This window comes from Nannospalax galili, unplaced genomic scaffold (genome assembly GCF_000622305.1).
Source record: "Nannospalax galili isolate Female #2095 unplaced genomic scaffold, S.galili_v1.0 scaffold1080, whole genome shotgun sequence".
NCBI classification, from domain to species: Eukaryota; Metazoa; Chordata; class Mammalia; order Rodentia; family Spalacidae; genus Nannospalax; species Nannospalax galili.
The window spans coordinates 212766-232040 of record NW_008347121.1 but is presented as its reverse complement, the minus strand read 5'-3'; the positions used below and the strand labels follow the sequence as shown (position 1 = coordinate 232040).

Below are 19275 nucleotides of genomic sequence, written 5' to 3'. Positions count from 1 at the left end.
CTTTATGTAATCTATATGAAACCTAGGAACCACAAACAAAAGCAAGCATACTTGTCTTTCTGAAACTGGCTTAATTTGCTTAGTTTAGTATCTCCAGTCGCATCCATTCTCCTGAAAATTACATAGCTTTATTCTTCTCTGTGGCTAAAAAGGCACCACATTTTCTTATCCATTGCTCTGCTCTTGGACTCCCAGTTTGGTTCCACAATTTAGCTTCTGTCACTAGCGCTGGGATAAGCACTGATGTGTAAGCATCTCTGTGAGAAGTTGACTTGGAGTTCTCTGGGTAGATACCCAGGAGTGGTATAGATGGTCACATGGTAGATTTGGCTTTAGTTTTTCAAGAAACTTCTATATGGATTTCCATAGTGGCTGGAAGAAAGAAATTAAAGAAGATGCTGGAAAGGCCTCCCATGCCTGTGTGTTGGAAGAATTAATATTGTGGAAATAGTTATAACACCAAAAGTGACCTCAAATTCAATGCAATCTCCACCAAAATTCCAATTCTTTATAGAAACACCAAAAAAAAAAGAGCCCACTTTAAATTCATATAGAAACACAAAAGATTCTGGACTGTTAAAACATTCCTGAGCAAAATGAATAATGAGGGAGATATTATCATATCTCATTTCAAGTCATGCTACAGAGCCATAGCAATAAAAACAGCACAGTACTGGCACAAGAACAGACACACAGATCAATGGAACAGAATACAGGATGCAGGTGTAAACCTATCCAACTATAGCCACCTGATTTTTGACAAAGACCCCAAAAATATACACTGGAAAAAAGACGGCCTCTTCAACAAATGGTGCTGGGAAACTGGGTATCCACATGGAAAAGAATGAAAGTAGATCCCTATCTCTCACCCTATAAAAATCAGCTCCAAATAGATCAAAGACCTTAATGCAAGACTGGAAACTCTGAACCTGTTAGAGGGAAATGTCAGAAAAACACCCACAAGAGGCAAATGTACACAGGCTTTCTGAACAGAATTCCAATTGCTCAAAAATTAGTGGTAATAATTGACAAATTAAAAGGCTTCTGCACAGCAAAGGACAGTTCATTGAATGAGAAGACGGTCTGCAGAACGGAGAAAATCTTTGCAAGCTACACATCTGACAGAGGATTAATGTCTAGAACATACAAAGAACTCAAAAAACTAAACAAGCAATCAAACCATGAAGACCATCCTGAGCAGCAAGGTGAACTTTAACAGGACTCATTATAAAATACACATATAGGTTAGAACACCAAAAGAATGGATTGTTCTAACACATGCCTTTAATCCCAGAACTAGGGAGGTAGAGGCACGTGGACCTCTGTGAGATGGAGGCCAGCCTGATCTACACAGTGAGTTCTCCAGGCCAGCTATGGGAGACCCTGTCTCAAAAAAAGAGGGGGCAGGGCTGGAGAGATGGCTCAGCAGTTAAGAGCACTGGCTAGTCTAGCAGAAGACCTGGATTCGGTTCCTAGCACCCACATAGCAGCTAACAACCATCCTTAACTCCAGTTCCAGAGGACCCAACACCCTCTTCTGACCTCTGTGCGTATTGCATGACACGGGTGCACTTACATACATATAGGCAATGCACTAAAACACATAAATTAAAATAAAAGACCAAAAAAAAAGGGAAGAGTAAACATTTAAAAAGACCAAAGATCACAAATCAATAATCAAACTGCAAACCTGAAGTAACTAGAAAATAAGGAAAACCTAAAGCTTGAAGGAGCAAAGGCATCATAAAGATAAAAGATGAAGGCGGAGGAGGAAAAAACTAGAAGAAAATCAAAGAGACCCATGTTGGTTCTTTGAAAAGATAAAATTGACAAACTTTTAGCTAAACTCACTGAGTAAAGAAACAGATTCAAACTGCTAAAATCAGAAATGAAAGGGAGAATTGCTAGACACTGTACAGAAATTAAACGTAAGAAAATACCAAGAATTACTGTGCACCAACAACCTGCATGAAATGTGAAAAGACCTATAAACGGGAAGTGACCAAAACTAACTTAAGTAAGAAACCTTAGTAAACGTACAACATGTACAGGAATTGAATCTGTAATCAGAATCTCCTAACAAAGAGAAGGTCAGGGCCCGGTGGCTACACTGGTCAATTCTACCAAACACTAAAAGAACTAACACCAATCCTCTCCAACTACGCCCCCAAAATTAAAGAAGAATACATCTTCAGCTGCATTTAATGAGGCCAGCACTGACCTGATACCAAGCTACACAAAGACACAAGAAAAGAAAAGTATAGGCCAATATCCCATAGATACAGATACAAAAGCCCCAATAAAATATTAGTAAACTGAATTCTGCAGCCTATCAGGAGGGTTACAGATCGTGAGGAAGATGGATTTAGCCCAGGAATGCAAGGATGTTTGAGCACATGAAAATCGATAAACATAATGTGCTAGCTACATTAAAGAAGGAATACAACACGTAACCATCTCAACTGACACAGAAAGACACTTGACAAATCAACACCCTTTCATGAATATATATATAAATAAGAAAGTCCCTCAGCAGGACAAAGGGTGGAAACCTAACAGCATATTCAACGCTGAAAGACTGACAGCTCTTCTCTTAAAATTGGTAATAAAATAACAATGCCTTGTTTCGATTTTACATGGTGTTGGGAGTTCTATCCTTAAATATGACACCAAAAACTAGGAGTAGCAAAAGGAAAATAGATATACTAGACTTCATTAAAATGAATATTCTGTGTATCAAAAGGTATAGTCAGGAGAGTAAAAATATAACTCACAAAATACAAGAAGGTATTTTCAGATCACAATCAGGATTTAATAATCCAGTATATATTTCTGAAGAAACTCATACAAATCAGCAACAAAAACTCAATTCGAAAATAGGCAAAGTGGGGCCAGAAGGGCCTGAATTGGGATTCCTAGCACCCATGTAAAACCTGGGTACAGTGGTGCATATCCAGAGACCCAGCACTTGGGAGACGGGGACAGATGGATCCCAGGTTCAGGTGAGAAAGCAACAGAGGAGGACATCCACTGTCAACCTCTACCCTACCGTGCACACACACACACACACACACACACACACACACACAAATGGGTAAAGTGTCTGAACAAACATATCTCTGAAGAAGATATGTAAATCGCAACTGACCACATGAAAAGATGCTCAACATCATTCATCATTTCAGGAAACATAAATCAAAACAATGAGCTGCCATATCAAAACTATCAGAATGACTATAATAAAAAATACACAGAAAATAAGTGTCAGCGAGGATGTGGATAAACTACAGTGCATGTACAATCCTGTGAGAATGTAGGAACAGGCACTGTCAAAAGCAGGTTGACTGTTTCTCAAAAAGTTAAATGTAGAACTATCTCCAAAAGAATGGAAAATTAGGCCCTAGGACAGGTATCTATTAGCCAGTGCTCACAGCAGCATTGTTCAAAGTAGCTGGAAGGAACAAACAGCCTGTTCCCAACAGATGACTGGACAAAATGTAGACAAGAGGCAATAACAAAATATTACTCAACCATAAAAGTAATGCAGTTTTGACTGTATGCTACAATACGGATGAGCCTTGAAAATATTACTGTAAGTTTTTTTTTAAAGATTAAATAGAGGAGGTGGAGCGAGGACTTGGTGGTTAAAGGTATTGGCTGCTCTTGTAGAGGACCCAGGTTTGATTCCCAGCACCCACATGGCAGCTCACAACCGTCCATAACTCCAGTTCTAGGGGATCTGATACCCACTTCTGACCTCCGTGAGCACTGCACAACATGGGTGCACTTACACACATGCAGGCAATACATTCACACACATAAAATAAAAATAATAAATAACATATTCAATCTTTAGACATTTTCAAGTTAAATAGAAGAGACCATATATGGTATGATTCCATTTATATGAACTATCCTAAGTATGCAAATCCATAGAAACAGAAAGTAGAACAGTGACAACTTCCCGAGGTTGGGGAAACGCAAGTGACTAATTATGGGTGTGTAGTTTCCACTTGCAATGAGGCTCTGAAACTAGATAGCAGGGAAGGTTATATAACACTGTGGAAGGGCAACATGTCACAGACAGAACTGTGCAATTAAAAACAGCTAAACAGGGCTGGGGGCTGCTCAGTGGTAAAGGGCTTGCCAGGTAAGCATGAGGATCTGAGTTCGATCTCCCAGAACCCCCATTTTTTAAAAAAGCCAGGCATGGTGGCGCATGCCTATAATGCCAGAGATGGAGAGACTGAGACAGGAGGATCCCTGGGGCTCACTGTCCAGTCAGCCTAGCTGAACTGGAGCACTCTAGAATCAGTGAGAGCCTCTGCCTTAAAAACTAAGGTGGAAGCCGAGCATGGTGGCTCTCGCCTTTAATCCCAGCACTCAGGAGGCAAAGGCAGGCAGATTTCTGTGAGTTCGAGGCCAGCTTGGTCTCCATTAGCGAATCCAGGCCAGCTGTGGCTACAGGGAGACCTTGTCTCAAAAAGACCAAAAAATAAAAAAAATTAAAAAATATATATATATATATTATATGGTGGAGAGTGATTAAGGAAGACAGTCAACATCCACCCCTAGCCTCCAAATGCATGTGCACATATGCACATACACACCCACACAGACATGCATACACAAACATGTATGCACAGATACACATAAAATACAGATACACAAAAAAGTAATTGAGATGGATATTTAAATGCTATATTTTGCCACAATAAATATATATATATATATGTAAACTGACATCAAAAATTGCAAACATGGAGGCATGAGAGATGGCTCAGCAGTAAAGAGCACTGGCTGCTCTTGCAGAGGACCTGGGTTCAGCTCCCAGCATCCACATGGCAGCTAACAACCATCTCTAACTCTAGTTCCAGGGGACCCAATGCCCTCTTCTGACCTCTGAGAGCACTGCATGACACGGGTTCACCTACCTGCATGCAGGCAAAATACTCATACACACACAAAAATATTTTTTAATGAAACTACAAGCTAATACATTTTATTTTTGTTTGGCTTTATTAATATTTGCGTTCATTTATGTTTATTCTTTAACGATTTCCTTTTATTTTTTCCGAGATGCACACTAAATATAATGCTTTTGTTTTTAATATTTATGTTCAAGGTCATGAATGTTCCTTAGAATACCACTTTACCTAACACTCAGAAGTTCTAAGACTATGGTTTTCTGTGTTTTTAATATTTATTCTTCATTTCAGGATCTGACTTCTCCTAAGACTAAAACAGACAGGCATCTGGTGGACAACTTTTAAGACATGGCGTTTATTGATAAAAACTAGAGTTGTTCTAGGTAATATATTTTTTAAAGGTATTTCTTCTTTCTTTTAATATTTTATTATTTTTATTTTATGTGTATGAGTGTATTGCCTGCATGTATATGAGTACACCCATGTCATGCAATGCTGTGCAGGTCAGAAGAGGGCTTCGGATTCCCCTGGAACTGGAGTTAAGGACAGTTCATAGCTGTCATGAGGGTGCTGGGAATCAAACCTGGGTCCTCTGCAAGAGCAGTCAGTGCTTGTTTTAACCGCTGAGCCATCTCTCCAGCCCTCTAGGTAATATATTTTAAGTGAGACATTAAGAGACTGGAGAATATTTGCTATCAGGGCCAAGAACCTGTGACTAGGAAGGTCGCAGGCAAACGGGAGAATCTACTATCATTCTGCTAAATGTACATAGTATTAAACTGACTTCAAAAGACTTACTTTTATACTCATAGATGAGTGCATCTCTCAAGTCTCACCATAAAAGCTGCTTGTTGCAGCAGATGGTGATTAACAGAGAGGCCCACAACTTGTCAACATGCAGAGACTTTGGAGTGCTCAGCCAGAAATGGGATACATATACCACACTGTCTCCTCCCAAGGCTCAGGGATCACTGTGGAAGAGAGCCAGAAAGATCACAGGAGCAGAAGTGGTAGAAACCGTGTTGTCTAGACACCACAAGGTAGTTGCACATATGAACCCACAGCACTAATGACAGCATGCACAAGACCTGTGTAAACCTAAGCCAGAAAGGGCCCAGCATAGATAGGGGAGATGAGCAAAACCCCTGCTGTTGAAAATTAATAGCTGCTGGGACAAGGAGAGTCAGTTTTCTTTAAGGGTGTGATGCTGGGTAGTTGACTAGGCTCCAGGGGATGGACCCTCACCCAAGAGCATTTAGGGAACATAAATAAGACACGATAGGTCTTTAAAACACAAGAATACATGAGCTGTAGAGCAAACAAGGAGAAATCAAGCTGGTCCTAACTTCAGAGCCTCATCTCTAGTGGCTAGTATTCATAGTGCTGAAAAATGCTGTGCATGCTACCCGAAGAAAAAAATCATCAACTTTACCCAGCTGTGACTCTTAAGAACTACACAAAAGCAACTGGCCCAGCAAGATCTGCCCACCAGTGCAATAATGGCACAGATACTACAGGAGTAACCAACCACTCTCTAATTGGATTTAAGGTCTACTTCCTAGGATGGAGCCTATACCTGACATTGCTATCAGGATCAGGAACCTAAGGCTAGACAGGTCACAGGGCATAGGGGATAGTCTAATACTAGTTTTCTGGTAAACAGTTATCATATTAAACTAGCTCCTAATGACTTATTGTTACACTCATAGGTTAATGTATCTCTCAATGCTCACCAGGGAAGCTTCCTTATGCAGCAGACAGTGATTAACACAGAAACCCACAACTGGCCAATGTGCAGAGAACAAGAGCCTGCAGAGGGCTTATCCCTGAATAGGACACTAGTTCAAACCTCTGTATCCATAGGCTCAGGATTCATTGCAGGAGAGTAGGTGGAAAGGCTGTAAGGCCAGAGGTGATGAATGACCACAAGCTAATAGAGTTTTCCAGACAGCTAGTCTGTGAGTCACATGAACTCACAGCAATGTTGACAGCATGAACAAACCAGACAAAATCCCAGCACAGACATGGGAAGTAGGTCAGAAACCCTACCCAACCTAACGAACTTTTGGCAACTGATAGCTACTGGGAGGGGGAGAAACAATCTCTTTCAAGGATAAGTATCTTGGTAGGCTAAACAGGTGCTCTCTCTCTCTCTCTCTTGGATGGACCCATACTGAAGGACGTTTGATGATGTATATATGTACATATTTATATGTACATATATATAATAGAGTGCATTAAATTGGGCAGGGGGCAATAGGGAGGTTCAGACAGGGGAGGGGATCTAAATACTATCAGATTATCTTATATGAAAACTGCAAAAATTCTAAGAGCTGGAAAGCAAAAAATAGACTTATTCCAGAGAAAAGCAGCCCAGATTTCTAATAGCCAAGAGCTTTCTGAAACACTTGGATGTTTACCGTAAGTACCTCTTATGTTGCGCTCATGGCACCAACTGAGGCAAATATGACTCTATCTTCTATTAGATAATCCTTCATGTAAGCATGGAAATATGGAAATAGTTGACTGGGTACTTGGAAACATGGGAGACAGGAACAGAAACAACCAGCTGACTACAATCAAAACAGCACACTGCAATGTTACTCCATAAACACAGACAATAGTAAAATATACCCCCCAAGGTTCAGGGACCATTAAGGAAGAAGGGGCAGAAAGAATGTAAGTGCAGGAGGATGGGGAGGAGAGCTGTGAGGTGCTATCCTCTGGACATGACACGGCCACTGCACTCATGAAGGCACCGCAGCTGTGGTCACCTGCACAAGATCTGCACAAGACCAAGCCAACAGGATCAGTCAACATTTAACATCAACATCCAATGTCACTCAACAGTCAACAGGCAGTACTAATTGAACTCAGTGGGTTATGAAAGAAAAGAGGAGGAGGACATGAAGGTGGTAAGGGGACATATTGGAGGGTGTCAGTGGGGTGGGAAGGGAGAAATGGGGGTAGAAAGGATCAAAATGCATCGTGTTCATGTACAGAATTAGCAGAGAATAAATAAAAGATAGTCAAAAAATAAGACAGAATCTTTTTTAAAAGACTCTTGGTTCTTCCAGAAAGGAGAAAGGAACACCTTAGGCAGCCAGTGGTCCTAGTGACTGAGTCAGTGGCTCCCCAGGTGGAACCTGCACCAGACCAACTTTAGTTCCCTGCACCAGCATGGAAAGGCTGCCTCAACAGCAGAGCACACTTTTCCTTTGACGGTTTCCTGGAGGTACCAGGTGACTGCCAACACGGCAGAATGGATGTGTTGTGAGGACGAGGAATAGGCATCTAAACCACTCTGACTCTCAGCTACGATTGTGATGAACGTCAAGTCACCTGGGCAGCTCAATGTAAGACATCTGAGATAGAAAGTGCATGTTTGCATAGCTACCCCGTAATCACATAACCTCTGATGCCGCTCCATTCAGGGTGAGTTGCTTACATAAAAGAACACAGATAAATTACCATCAGAACTTTACCACTTATCACAGAGGCAGAGAAAACAGCATTTACACCTCTCTAGCCCTGTGTCTCTTGGTGTTGGTATAAATGGTTCTACTTATCTGAACTTGCTTTCTTAATTTCAGTATAGAACATTAACATGTGCAATGTAACTTTTTTAGAAAATAGCAAGTGTGCAGTTTCATTAGCTAGGATCTGGGATTATGTGCCTCACCAATGGGAAGCCTCCATCCACTAGTCCATGGTGGCAAGGAAAAGTTTTCAAAATCACCACTCTGCCAGTTATAGTGAAGGGGTACAAGTGACATGCAAAGGGAAAGGGAGAGGGCTTGTGGAAAATGTGCCCAGCCTCATGAATATGAAGGACAAGAACAAGTTCAAACTGACTGAGACCTGTTAGCCCTCAACACCAGTCTCTATGCCAAGCCTCAATAAAGGCAGAGTCAGCAGAGACTATCAGCGTGAGTTCCAGGCTGGGTAGAGCCGTGGCCTCTTCTGGGGCAGCACAGCCAAAAGCAGAGCTACGAGCCAGCAGATGCTTCTCCACCTAAACAACTCATTCACAAGGGCTCATGTCACACTGGCATACAGGCTTCCACTCTGGTAACTTACGTCACATTAGCACATAGCTCAGCCTCTTGAATAATATGACACGCGTTGCCACGCTGAGCACAGAGAAGCCTTCTTTTTCCTTTTCCTGTTCTTAATGTAATATTCATTGACAACACAGTGCAAGATGGCGCTACGGCAGAAGGATCAGAGTGAGGTCCAGAGCAAGCCAGAGCACTGAGTCACTTATTGAGTCATGACCAGTGGCACCTAATCCAATCTGGTTTAAAATGTGATTCTAGCTCGCTTCGGCAGCACATATACTAAAACTGGAATGATACACGGCCCCTCCGCAAGGATGACACGCAAATTCGTGAAGCGTTCCATGAAAGATATGATAAGTCCAGTATGATAAGTCCAATATGTGGTGGGATAAGGAACATATTTATTTTTTTATGTGCATGCGTGTATTGCCTGCATGTAGGTAAGTGCATCCGTGTCATGCAATGCCTGTGGAGGTCAGAAGAGGCTGTCGGATCCCCTGGGACTGGAGTTACAGACAGTGATTAGCTGTCATGTGGGTGCTGGGATTTGAATCTGGGTCTTCTGCAAGAACAGCCAGTGTTCTTAAGCACTGAGCCATCCCTCCAGCCCCAAGGAACAAATTTATGATAAGCAGGCCCCCAATGTCGAAGAGTGGGTTAAAAATGTTTCTGCGGGCACACTAGACATGCCTCCACCCCCATCTGACTATGTGGACAGGGTTGACAGTGCCTTGGCTTACTCCTCTAATGGCAAAGTGAATGGCAAGCGTTCATATCCAGAATCTTCCAAGTCAACACCACTGGTGCCTTAAGTGGCTCAGTAGCTTCCTCTAAATTGGCCTGTGGATGACATCAAACAGTCTCATTACGGCAGTAGTGGCAACTTACAGACAAAAGGGCTCCCACAAAGGGAAGAGTAGGAAAGTCAAAGAGAGGAGAGCCAGATTACTGTGAAACAGACTACACTGCAGGTGGCGAGTCCAGTCCTGTGACGAGAGGACTGGATCAGGGAATATCCACCTATCACTTCAGATCAACAAAGACAACATTACAAGAGAAATTCTGACACAGGTCTACAGGAATGCAAGCGTTTACAAGCATAACTTGATGAGGTCAACAAAGAGCTTTCTCATCTAGATAAAGAATTGGATGATTACAGAGAATAAGGTGCAGAGTACACGGCTGCCACTGACAAACACAATAGGCCAAAGCAAGTTAAGGGATCTGCAGATTACAAAACTAAGAGGAAGTCCTGCAAGCAGTTGAAGAGCGAATCATCGCACATCAAGAGAATGGTTGGAGATTATGATAGAAGGCATAAGGCAGTGTCAGTTGCTGGAGAATGAAGGCTTATCTGTCTGAAGTCTCTGCAATTCTCTCCAGAGGCAAAGTGACTTTGGACTCTAATCTTGTAAGTTAAAAGTTTGATCATAACAAAGTTTCAGCAGCTTTAATACCATCAGTTTTATATCATCAGTGTTGAAGCATTTTATAAATAGCTTTTGATAAAAAACTGGGATAAACACTCCAATTAAGGATTTTATATTTTAAACATTAGTTCTTGTATTAAAAATGAAATGCTTCCTGCCTGGGGTGGTGGTGCATGCCTTTAATCTCAGCACTTAGGAGGCAGGGGCACATGGATCTCTGAGAGTTCAAGGCCAGCCTGGTCTACATAGTGAGTTCCAGGCCAGCTGGGGCTACAGGGAGACCCTGTCTCAAAAAAAATTAAAATTTAAAAATTAAATATTGTTTGAGGTTTTAAAGTTAAAGGAAGATCCTGGTATGAACTGTGCTGTGAACTTTCATGCCTCAGACAATGTCTTAATACTTGAGTGTGTTCCTCCATGTAGTCATCCTATAATCCTCCCAACAGCCCTTCAGGTAACCGTTATTTATAATGACTTCTTTCAGATAAGGAAACCAGGTTCCTACAAGGTATTTTCCAAAGTGAAACTGTTTGTTTCCCAATTGTAGTTTTGGTTATATATGGTTTATGCTAATAATAAAGTTCCTGCCTCCCCTATTTAGGAAAAAAACAAACTTCATTGTCTGAACAATAACCAGAGGAGGGGCACTAGTACCCAGAAAAGGCCACACTACACCATACGTGTGAAAATTTCCTCCAGTATGTGCACAGTGAGCACGCACTGAAGAAGGGTGCTGCTGTTTTTACTACTGTTAATATCAGTTTATACAAGAGGCATAGAAAATATCAACAACTTCAATATGTCGACACTGTCAACTTCAGCAAAACTATTTTTCAACTAGGCTATCAAAGATTATGTTTCTTCAGAGGATAAACCATGAGTCAGCAAGTCAATAGAGAAAGGGGGATTGCATCAGCGCCCCAAAGTCAGCATGACACTCCTGGCAACAGGGGACAGGTAACAGGACAAAGAAATGCCTCCAGGTATCAAAGACCTTTCCGTCTCTGTCATGGTTGATAAGCAAGACACAGAAACAACCTGATGATCCACAGGGTACCATGCATCCCTCAGAAAGTTAGACCTATGTTTTGAAGAAGGCCATGTGTTTTTGCATTCTAAAGACAACCACTGTATGGGTGTAGTGGTTTGAATGAGAATGTCCCCCACAGGCTCCAAGTATTTGGAAATTTTGTCCCCAGTTGGTGGTGCTATTTTGGAAGGTCTTGCAAGGTGTGGCCATGCTGGAGGAAGCACGTCACTGGGGATGGGCAGATCTCGAGTCGATCTCTTGTGTCCTGTGCCTGCTTGAAGATGTGAGAGCTTAGCTTCTGCTCCTGCTCCAGTCATCTCCTGCCACCATGCCTCCCCACCATGACTGACTGGAATTCCCCTGGAACCATAAGCTCAAATAAACTCTTCCTCCTACAAATTTCTTTGACCAGTGTTTCTATCACATCAGTAGGAAAGTAACTAAAACACTGGGTCTTCATGGGTCTTTACATATACACGATTCTTCAAAGAGGGTGTGGTGTTAGGTTTCAACATATAGGTAAATAGTGATATAAGTATCAAGACAATCAGATCCCCCCCTTTGCTCTGCACAACAGCATGTGCTTCAGACCCCATTACTAGGTTAATGACTTCTAACAGCCAACATGTGAACTGAGCTTTCCAGAAAAAGTCAGCTAACAGGGCTCCCCACAATGTCAAGGCCTGTTGATGTGAGTCAGGGTCCTGGACTCACTCATTATCACCAAGATATTTCTCCAAGACACAAAGCCATGCTAAGCTTCCCTGGCCTCCTTTGCTAAATCTTGTACAAGAAAGCAATAGTGTCATTGGAAAGACGTCCAATGCAATTCTCCAGGGGAAAGCGGAAAGACATTGTCTTTACCTTGTGCATGACACACTCGGATATCATCAAAGGCAGACGGCCATTTGCTGCATCTCAAGAATATTTCCTTCAACAGAGTTAAAGAGGCTCTCGTTTTTTAAGCACCTGTTGAAAATGGTGATGAAAAACTAAATATGACTTTGAAACACTCCCCAGCTCCAAATCCTGTCTTCAGCAATTCTGTGAAGACAGGACTGCACTATCTTATTGAAGGCTGGATGCTTTGCGTAAGTTTGTCTTATAGGAAAACAGTGTCCACTGATTAAGTGACTTAAAAGTGTATAAAAGAAGCTTGAAAGTTGAAAGACTGAAAATTCCAGCATCATACAAAGCAGACAGTGGAGATAGCGAAGATAACTTTAACTCTCATTTATGTAAATGAAAGACCTGGATATATTAATTTTTCATTGAATTGATTTTTTTGAGTCTTGCCCTACACAAGATAGAAGATACTGGACAGATTCACAGCCCTCCCAAAGCTCACAATCTAGTGGTAGACTTTGAATATAAGATGATACATTATAATATATTCCAGCAAGCTCTCTAATGCAAGAAAAACGGGGTTCTGAATGAGCCCAAAGAAGGGGCACAAAGCTTTGAATACTATTACTTGGTCCAACTTCCAAGAGTTGACACATAATGTCTAGGCCCACGGTGTCAAGTCAAGGGCTGGGTCCTGGCCTCATTCACCAACACCCAAAAAAAAAAAGCTTCACTGGCCTCCTTTGCCAAAACTTGAGTGAAGAAAGTTTTGCTAAGTGCAGCATCTAAGTGAAGACCAGAAGGAGAAGGAGGTCTATCTTCTGGAAGAATGTGTTAGAGGAGAGCCATTATGGACACTCCAGAATGGAAGGCAGTTCTCTGCAGAGAACACACACCACGCAGAGAAACATCAGTAGAAAAGGGTAAATCACATAAAGATGATGAATCTCCTAAAGATATTCTGTTGGGAGAAAGACATGGAAAAACGGTTTTTTGTTTTTGTCTTTGTTTTGGGGGGGTCTTTTTATTTTTTTATTCTTATTTTATGTGTATGAGTATATTGCCTGCATGTATGTAAGCGTATTTTACGTGTATGAGTATATTGCCTGCATGTATGTAAGTGTACCCATGTCATTCAATGTCTGCAGTGGACAGAAGAGGGGGCATCAGATACTCTGGAACTGGAGTTACTGGCAATTGTTAGCCACCAGGTATGTTGGGAATCAAACACCTGGGTCTCCTGAAAGAGCAGCTTAGCTGCTGAGCCATGTCTCCAGACCCTTGTCTTTGTTTTTTTCAGATGTTATGAGGACACCATGGAGAAAAGCTGGAGTGTGCAGCACAAGATCTGGAGGTACCAGCTGAGAGACCCTGAAGATCAAAGGATGGGAGATAAGAGACCCTGACCTAGATCAATGAGAATGAAAGAGGAGAAAAAAGGTTGGATTCCAGAAACGCGCAAGCTGCTGAGTCAACACAACAGACATGATACCTGCACACGTCAGACCATAGTTCTGGCCTGGGAATGGCCAGTCTAGGAGGAGGATTTTGACCCGTATTTTGGGGTTTGAAAGGCCCAAGTAGAATTAGATAACTAGTTCTAGAGCTCAGAGGAAGACTCCAGGCAAGTAGTAGAGACCTGAAAATCATCCACCCAGACCGTATGGTACAATAAGCATCAGAGGAACACTGGGACTAAATTTTCCTTGTCTCTTCAGATGCTAAGTTTAAGAGAGAGAAAGATGAGGACACAATGGCAAATAGGCAGTGGGAGACACTCCAAGAATGGATGGGGTCCAGTGCGGGGAGCTATGGAGGGCCAGGTGCGGGAGGGAATATAAAGATGATTAAGATGTTTTGTATGGAATGCACAAAAATTCAATTAAAAATCCACATTAAAAAAAGAAAGGGGTGGGGTGTTCAAGAGAAGCAACAGGCTGTGACATGTATCCATACATGTGATTCCATGCTTCATGTGAAGTCAAGGGAATCCCAGGTACAATTTTAACACATGACCAGCCCATCAGCACCCAGACTCAGGCTGCCCCAAGAAGGTAACAAATGATGTGTTCAAAGGAAGCACCAATCCATCAGATGTCAACCCAGGGGGATCCAGAGCAGAAAGGGTTGCCTATCCATGAATGGCAAGAGATAGTGTAGATGATGGGATGTGACACTCAGTCCAGTTCCCCTTTCAGGATGTATATACCCATCTCATAGTCAAAGGAAGATCTCTGCTGCTAAAACTTCAGAGATGTGTCACTCAAGGGAGCCTCCCGCCCCAAACCACAAAGCAACCTTCAGTACTGAATAGAGATGCAGGGAATCAAGAGCCCCGTCCCCTTGACTCAACTGGAGACATTTCTAAGGACTGTCCCAATGCCCCTAGGATGAGCTGTCATCTCACTCTACATCAGCTTCACCAGCTGTCAGTCTGCCTCCCCCACATCCTTATAGACGTATCTCCCAAGAACAGTCCTTGGGAAACCTTCAAGACTCAAATCCATGTCATTCTGTCTCCAGGCAACCCACTCAAGAATGGATAGACTGCATCAAGCTGGGCTGTCACTAAGGCTAAAGAACAGAGAGAGAGATGCCGAGGGCAGAGGCAGCTGCAAGCCATAGGGTGGCCTGTGTGTGCGCTCATAGTGAAGGGGCTCAGTCATCTGCGTGGTTGACGGGAAATGGCACTCTCTATCCAGCAGTCATACACACTGAGGACCAATGGTTTGAAGATTTCAATTTGCCTCTAGTTGTCTACAGTCACACCACCCTGAATGGGTCCAATCTTGACCATTTGAGTTTAGTCACTTTTGCTAGCCAATAAGTCTATACAGAATCTAAGGACCGGCAAGATGGCAACTTGAATTTCCAGAAACATCTGAAGGACTCTTCTCAGAAAAGGGAGAGACTATGCCACAGAGAAGTAAAGGAGTAAGTGAAGGGAGTTCACTAATGGGAGGTCCATGGTGGGCTGAAGCACAGGCTTCAAACATGTCCACTCATTCATTCACTGGTTACCACGTAACCAGCAAAGTATCATACATTGGGAATACAGCCATACATGATCCAGCCTTAGTCTCTCTGTCTCAGAGCTGGGGTCTCGCGGAAAAGTGTAGAGCTGAATCATGGAGCCATTTTCCTAGCAAAATGGATGCAACCATTTCTTAATGTAGATGTCTTGTTAGTTTAAGTTGAGATGCTTTCTTGTCACTGAGTTCACTGAAGCAAGCAGTGAATTCTGTTTTTATTAATAGCAAAGACTTTCAATGAAATGCAAAGGTGTTAACTATCTTCCTACATGTGAGCAGTCAAATTCTTTCTGCATTTGTGCTGCTTGTGCGTACAATAGTGACCTTGGATTTTCTATGAAAAATGATACTGTAAGCAGTATCAGGTTGGGTTTGCTTAGAGTTGGTATTACCATGTGGTCTTGCAGTCTCAAGATATCATTCATTCTAATTGATCCCCAAGACTTTGAGAAGGCAAATTTGCTTGTTTGTTTGTTTCAGGGATGAACTTCTAATAGGATGGCTTCCATTCCTTCTCTTAAATTTAAAAGTCAAGGGGCTGGAGAGATGGCTCAGCAGTTAAGAGCACTTTCTACTCTTGCAGAGGACCCATGTTCCATTTCCAACATGGTAGCTTATAACCCTCTGTGACTCCAGTTCCAAGGATCTGATGCCCTCTTCTGGCCTCCATAGTCACTGCATGCATATGGTACACATACATACATACAGGTAAACACTTATATACATAAAATAAAAATAACTATTAAAAGTCAATGCAGAAAGACCTAGAATTATCAATAACCACACAATACAGGAATGTGAAAGCATTAGCCACTGCTGTTACAACACACTGATTGTTATGCCAGCCCTCACCAGCTCAACACTGAATGGCATTTGAGTAATGGAATTGTGGTATAAAAAATGTATTTGCTTGTACAACTGTACATAAGACATAAAGACATATGCATGAGAACAATGCAGACCTACAATGTTGTTTAAAAACAAACTTCATTTACCAGAAGTTCTAATATATGCACAAAGACAGAAAAATGCACAGTATTTTTAGGATCACTCACAAGAAAAGTAGTTGACTTGACCTTGTCTTTCAACATAGAAACTCCAATGTTTCAAAGAGACAGATTGACAACACAGATGATGACAGATAGATGATAGACAGATAGAGAGACATGATAGAGAGATAATAGATAGATGATATAGATGATAGATAGATGATAGATAGATAGATGATAGACAGATAGACAGATGATAGATAATAGATAGATGATATAGATAGATGATAGATAGGTAGACAGATGATAGAGAGATAGATAATAGATAGATGATATAGATAGATGATTGATAGAGGATAAACAGATGATAGAAAGATAGATAATAGATAGATGATATAGATAGATGATTGATAGATAGATTAGATTAGATAGATCAGTAGATGATTGATAGATAGATGATAGATAGATAGATGATTGATAGAGGATAAATTCAGAAAACATAGATAGATAGATTAGATTAGATAGATAGATAGATAGATAGATAGATAGATAGATAGATAATGATTGATGAGATAGGTGGACAGACAGATAGATTAGATATGCGGGTAGATGCATCAATGGATATACGGATGGAGAGAAAGAGAAAGAGATCATAACCATATGTGATTATTGCATTTTTAATTACTACATTCCAAAATGAAGTTTAAAAACATTCATAGTTGCAGACCCTGTACTCAGCATAAATCTACATGCACAGCTAATGTAAAATATTTAATTGATGGATTACTGAACAAATGACTACTTTTAAATAAAATCCAACTCTAGCATTTGCATGATTTCTAAAGTTACTAAGATTCTTGAGACATAGCTTTCAAAACACTAAACTCGAAGACAAGAAAATGAAAATCAAGGAGGAAAATTCCCTGTTGAAGAATCTGAGAATTGGGTGGTGGCTCCTTGGGGGGGGGGGTTCCTGACATGGCAGTGAGTGGCCCAGAGCCCTAGTCACACAGATGAATCCCACTTCCCTAAGTCACATATCAAGCAACTGGAAGATGGGTTGACACTGAGAGATTCTAGAAGAGATGAGGTGACTATAATCAAGAGGGACCATTTGGAGCAGTACCCTTTAGAAGAGAACCTAGGTATAAAGAAAAAGACTTCTCAGGAACCTGTGGCTTTACACAAGCCTGGTCAATGGATGTGCCTTTCATTGGTGTGCTGGTAACTGAAGGTACAGGCTTCTACTCACTGGCTAAGGATAATGGGGCAATATAGGAGGCTTGACAGGAAGCTCAAGGAAGAATAACAGGTGGATATGAGAAGAGCTACTATACAACCTCTGCTTTCAAAAACCTCCCAGGACAGGAGACTGACTCAAGCATCCATGATTCTCGGGCCTAGAACCAGCCTGTGCCCAAGTGCAGTACTTTCTATATCTTCCATGAAACACAACACCACCAGCAACTACAGTGGGTTCCAATCAGTTATAGCCTTGAGCTCCAGGCTTCTCTCTCTCTCTCTCTCTCTCTCTCTCTCTCTCTCTCTCTCTCTCTCTCTCAGTGTTTACTTGAGGAAGCAATAAACTTAAACAGAAGAAGCATTTTCAAAAATATATGCACCAATCTCTGTTTACGATGGCGGCCACCAAGGTTCAAGGATAAAAAAATTCGTCTTGCTGCCTGCCATCATCAAACAGTGGAGTGTGGAGAGGCTGAGACACCACAACACAAAAACACACACACACAAAGGTATGGCAACGAACCGGTATGTCTACTGTGATGGTAAGACAAAGGGGCAAAATCCATGGGACAGAAAGTCATCAGAAAGGGCAGCTGGAACTCTAAGACATGGGCTAAGCTGATGCCCAAAGATGGGATTTTCTGTTCCTTCTAAAAGCCTCACTGCTAGTCCTTAAGACATGTTCACTGATTGATTTAAGTCTCACCAACATTAGCTAACCTCCCTTACTTAAAGTCAACTTATCACAGGCTTTACCCATATCCACAAAAGACCTTCACAGCAACACCTATATTGGTGACTGATCCAAAAATGGGTGACTGAAGGCAGCCAAACCACCACCTAAAACTGACCATCACAAACTCCCCTAATGGAGAGTTGCATCTCCTTATCCTCAATGCACTTCTTTTCCTTGGGCAAATTTTATTAGAAAGGCTTCATATGAATATATGGAGCATGATCTACATTTTTTCTCCTGTTGGTGGTGCACACCTTTAATCCCAGCACTCGGAAGGCAGAGGCAGGCAGATCTCTGTGAGTTCAAGGCCAGCCAGGTCTACACAGTGAGTTCCAGGACAGCTGGGGCTACAGGGAGACCCTGTCTCAAAAAGACCAAAATAAAAAATTGCTGGAGAGATGGCTCAGTGGTTAAGAGCATTTCCTGCTTATCCGGAGGATTTAGTTGGGTTCCCAACACCCATGTTGGCAGCTCACAGCCAAGTGTAACTCTAGTTCCAGGGGATCTGATGCCCTCTTCTGGCCTCCATGAACACTTGTACTTACTCATGTGCATATACCCAAATACAGACACACATATGCAAAAATAAAAATAAATATTTTTTAAATTACTGAAGACATGAGGCATAATATCAAGGGATTCATAAGACTTATAAAAAAATCACATCTTAGAATGTAAGGCCCTAATAACCCAAAGTTAACACCACAACCGTGTGCTTGGAAGTCATTCAAAGTGGGTATACAGTTAGGCAGATGGAGAGAGCTGGTCCTTCCTCCCATTTCATCCCAGGTATCACTCTCTCCTCCCCATCACACAACTGTTTAAAGAGTTGCTTGTGTGAGATTTCTCTACATCTGTGTTGCCCACATCAGTATCGTGCTGCAATCAAGCTTCCTCTACCCTCCCCATAGCACTCAATGGAACAGGTGCATCCTATAGTTGCCAATGACTTATTGATTACTCAATCCAAAGACACGACTG

General features: G+C 41.8%; 1 protein-coding gene and 1 pseudogene across 1 annotated transcript in view; one reads left to right on the top strand and one right to left on the bottom strand.

Annotated features, from left to right (window-relative positions):
* The window catches only part of Cdyl2 (chromodomain Y like 2), a 180629-nt gene that overhangs the window by 153706 nt on the left and 7648 nt on the right, over positions 1-19275 (bottom strand). The window lies entirely within an intron of this gene.
* Positions 9133-10335, top strand: LOC103742415 (annotated as a pseudogene).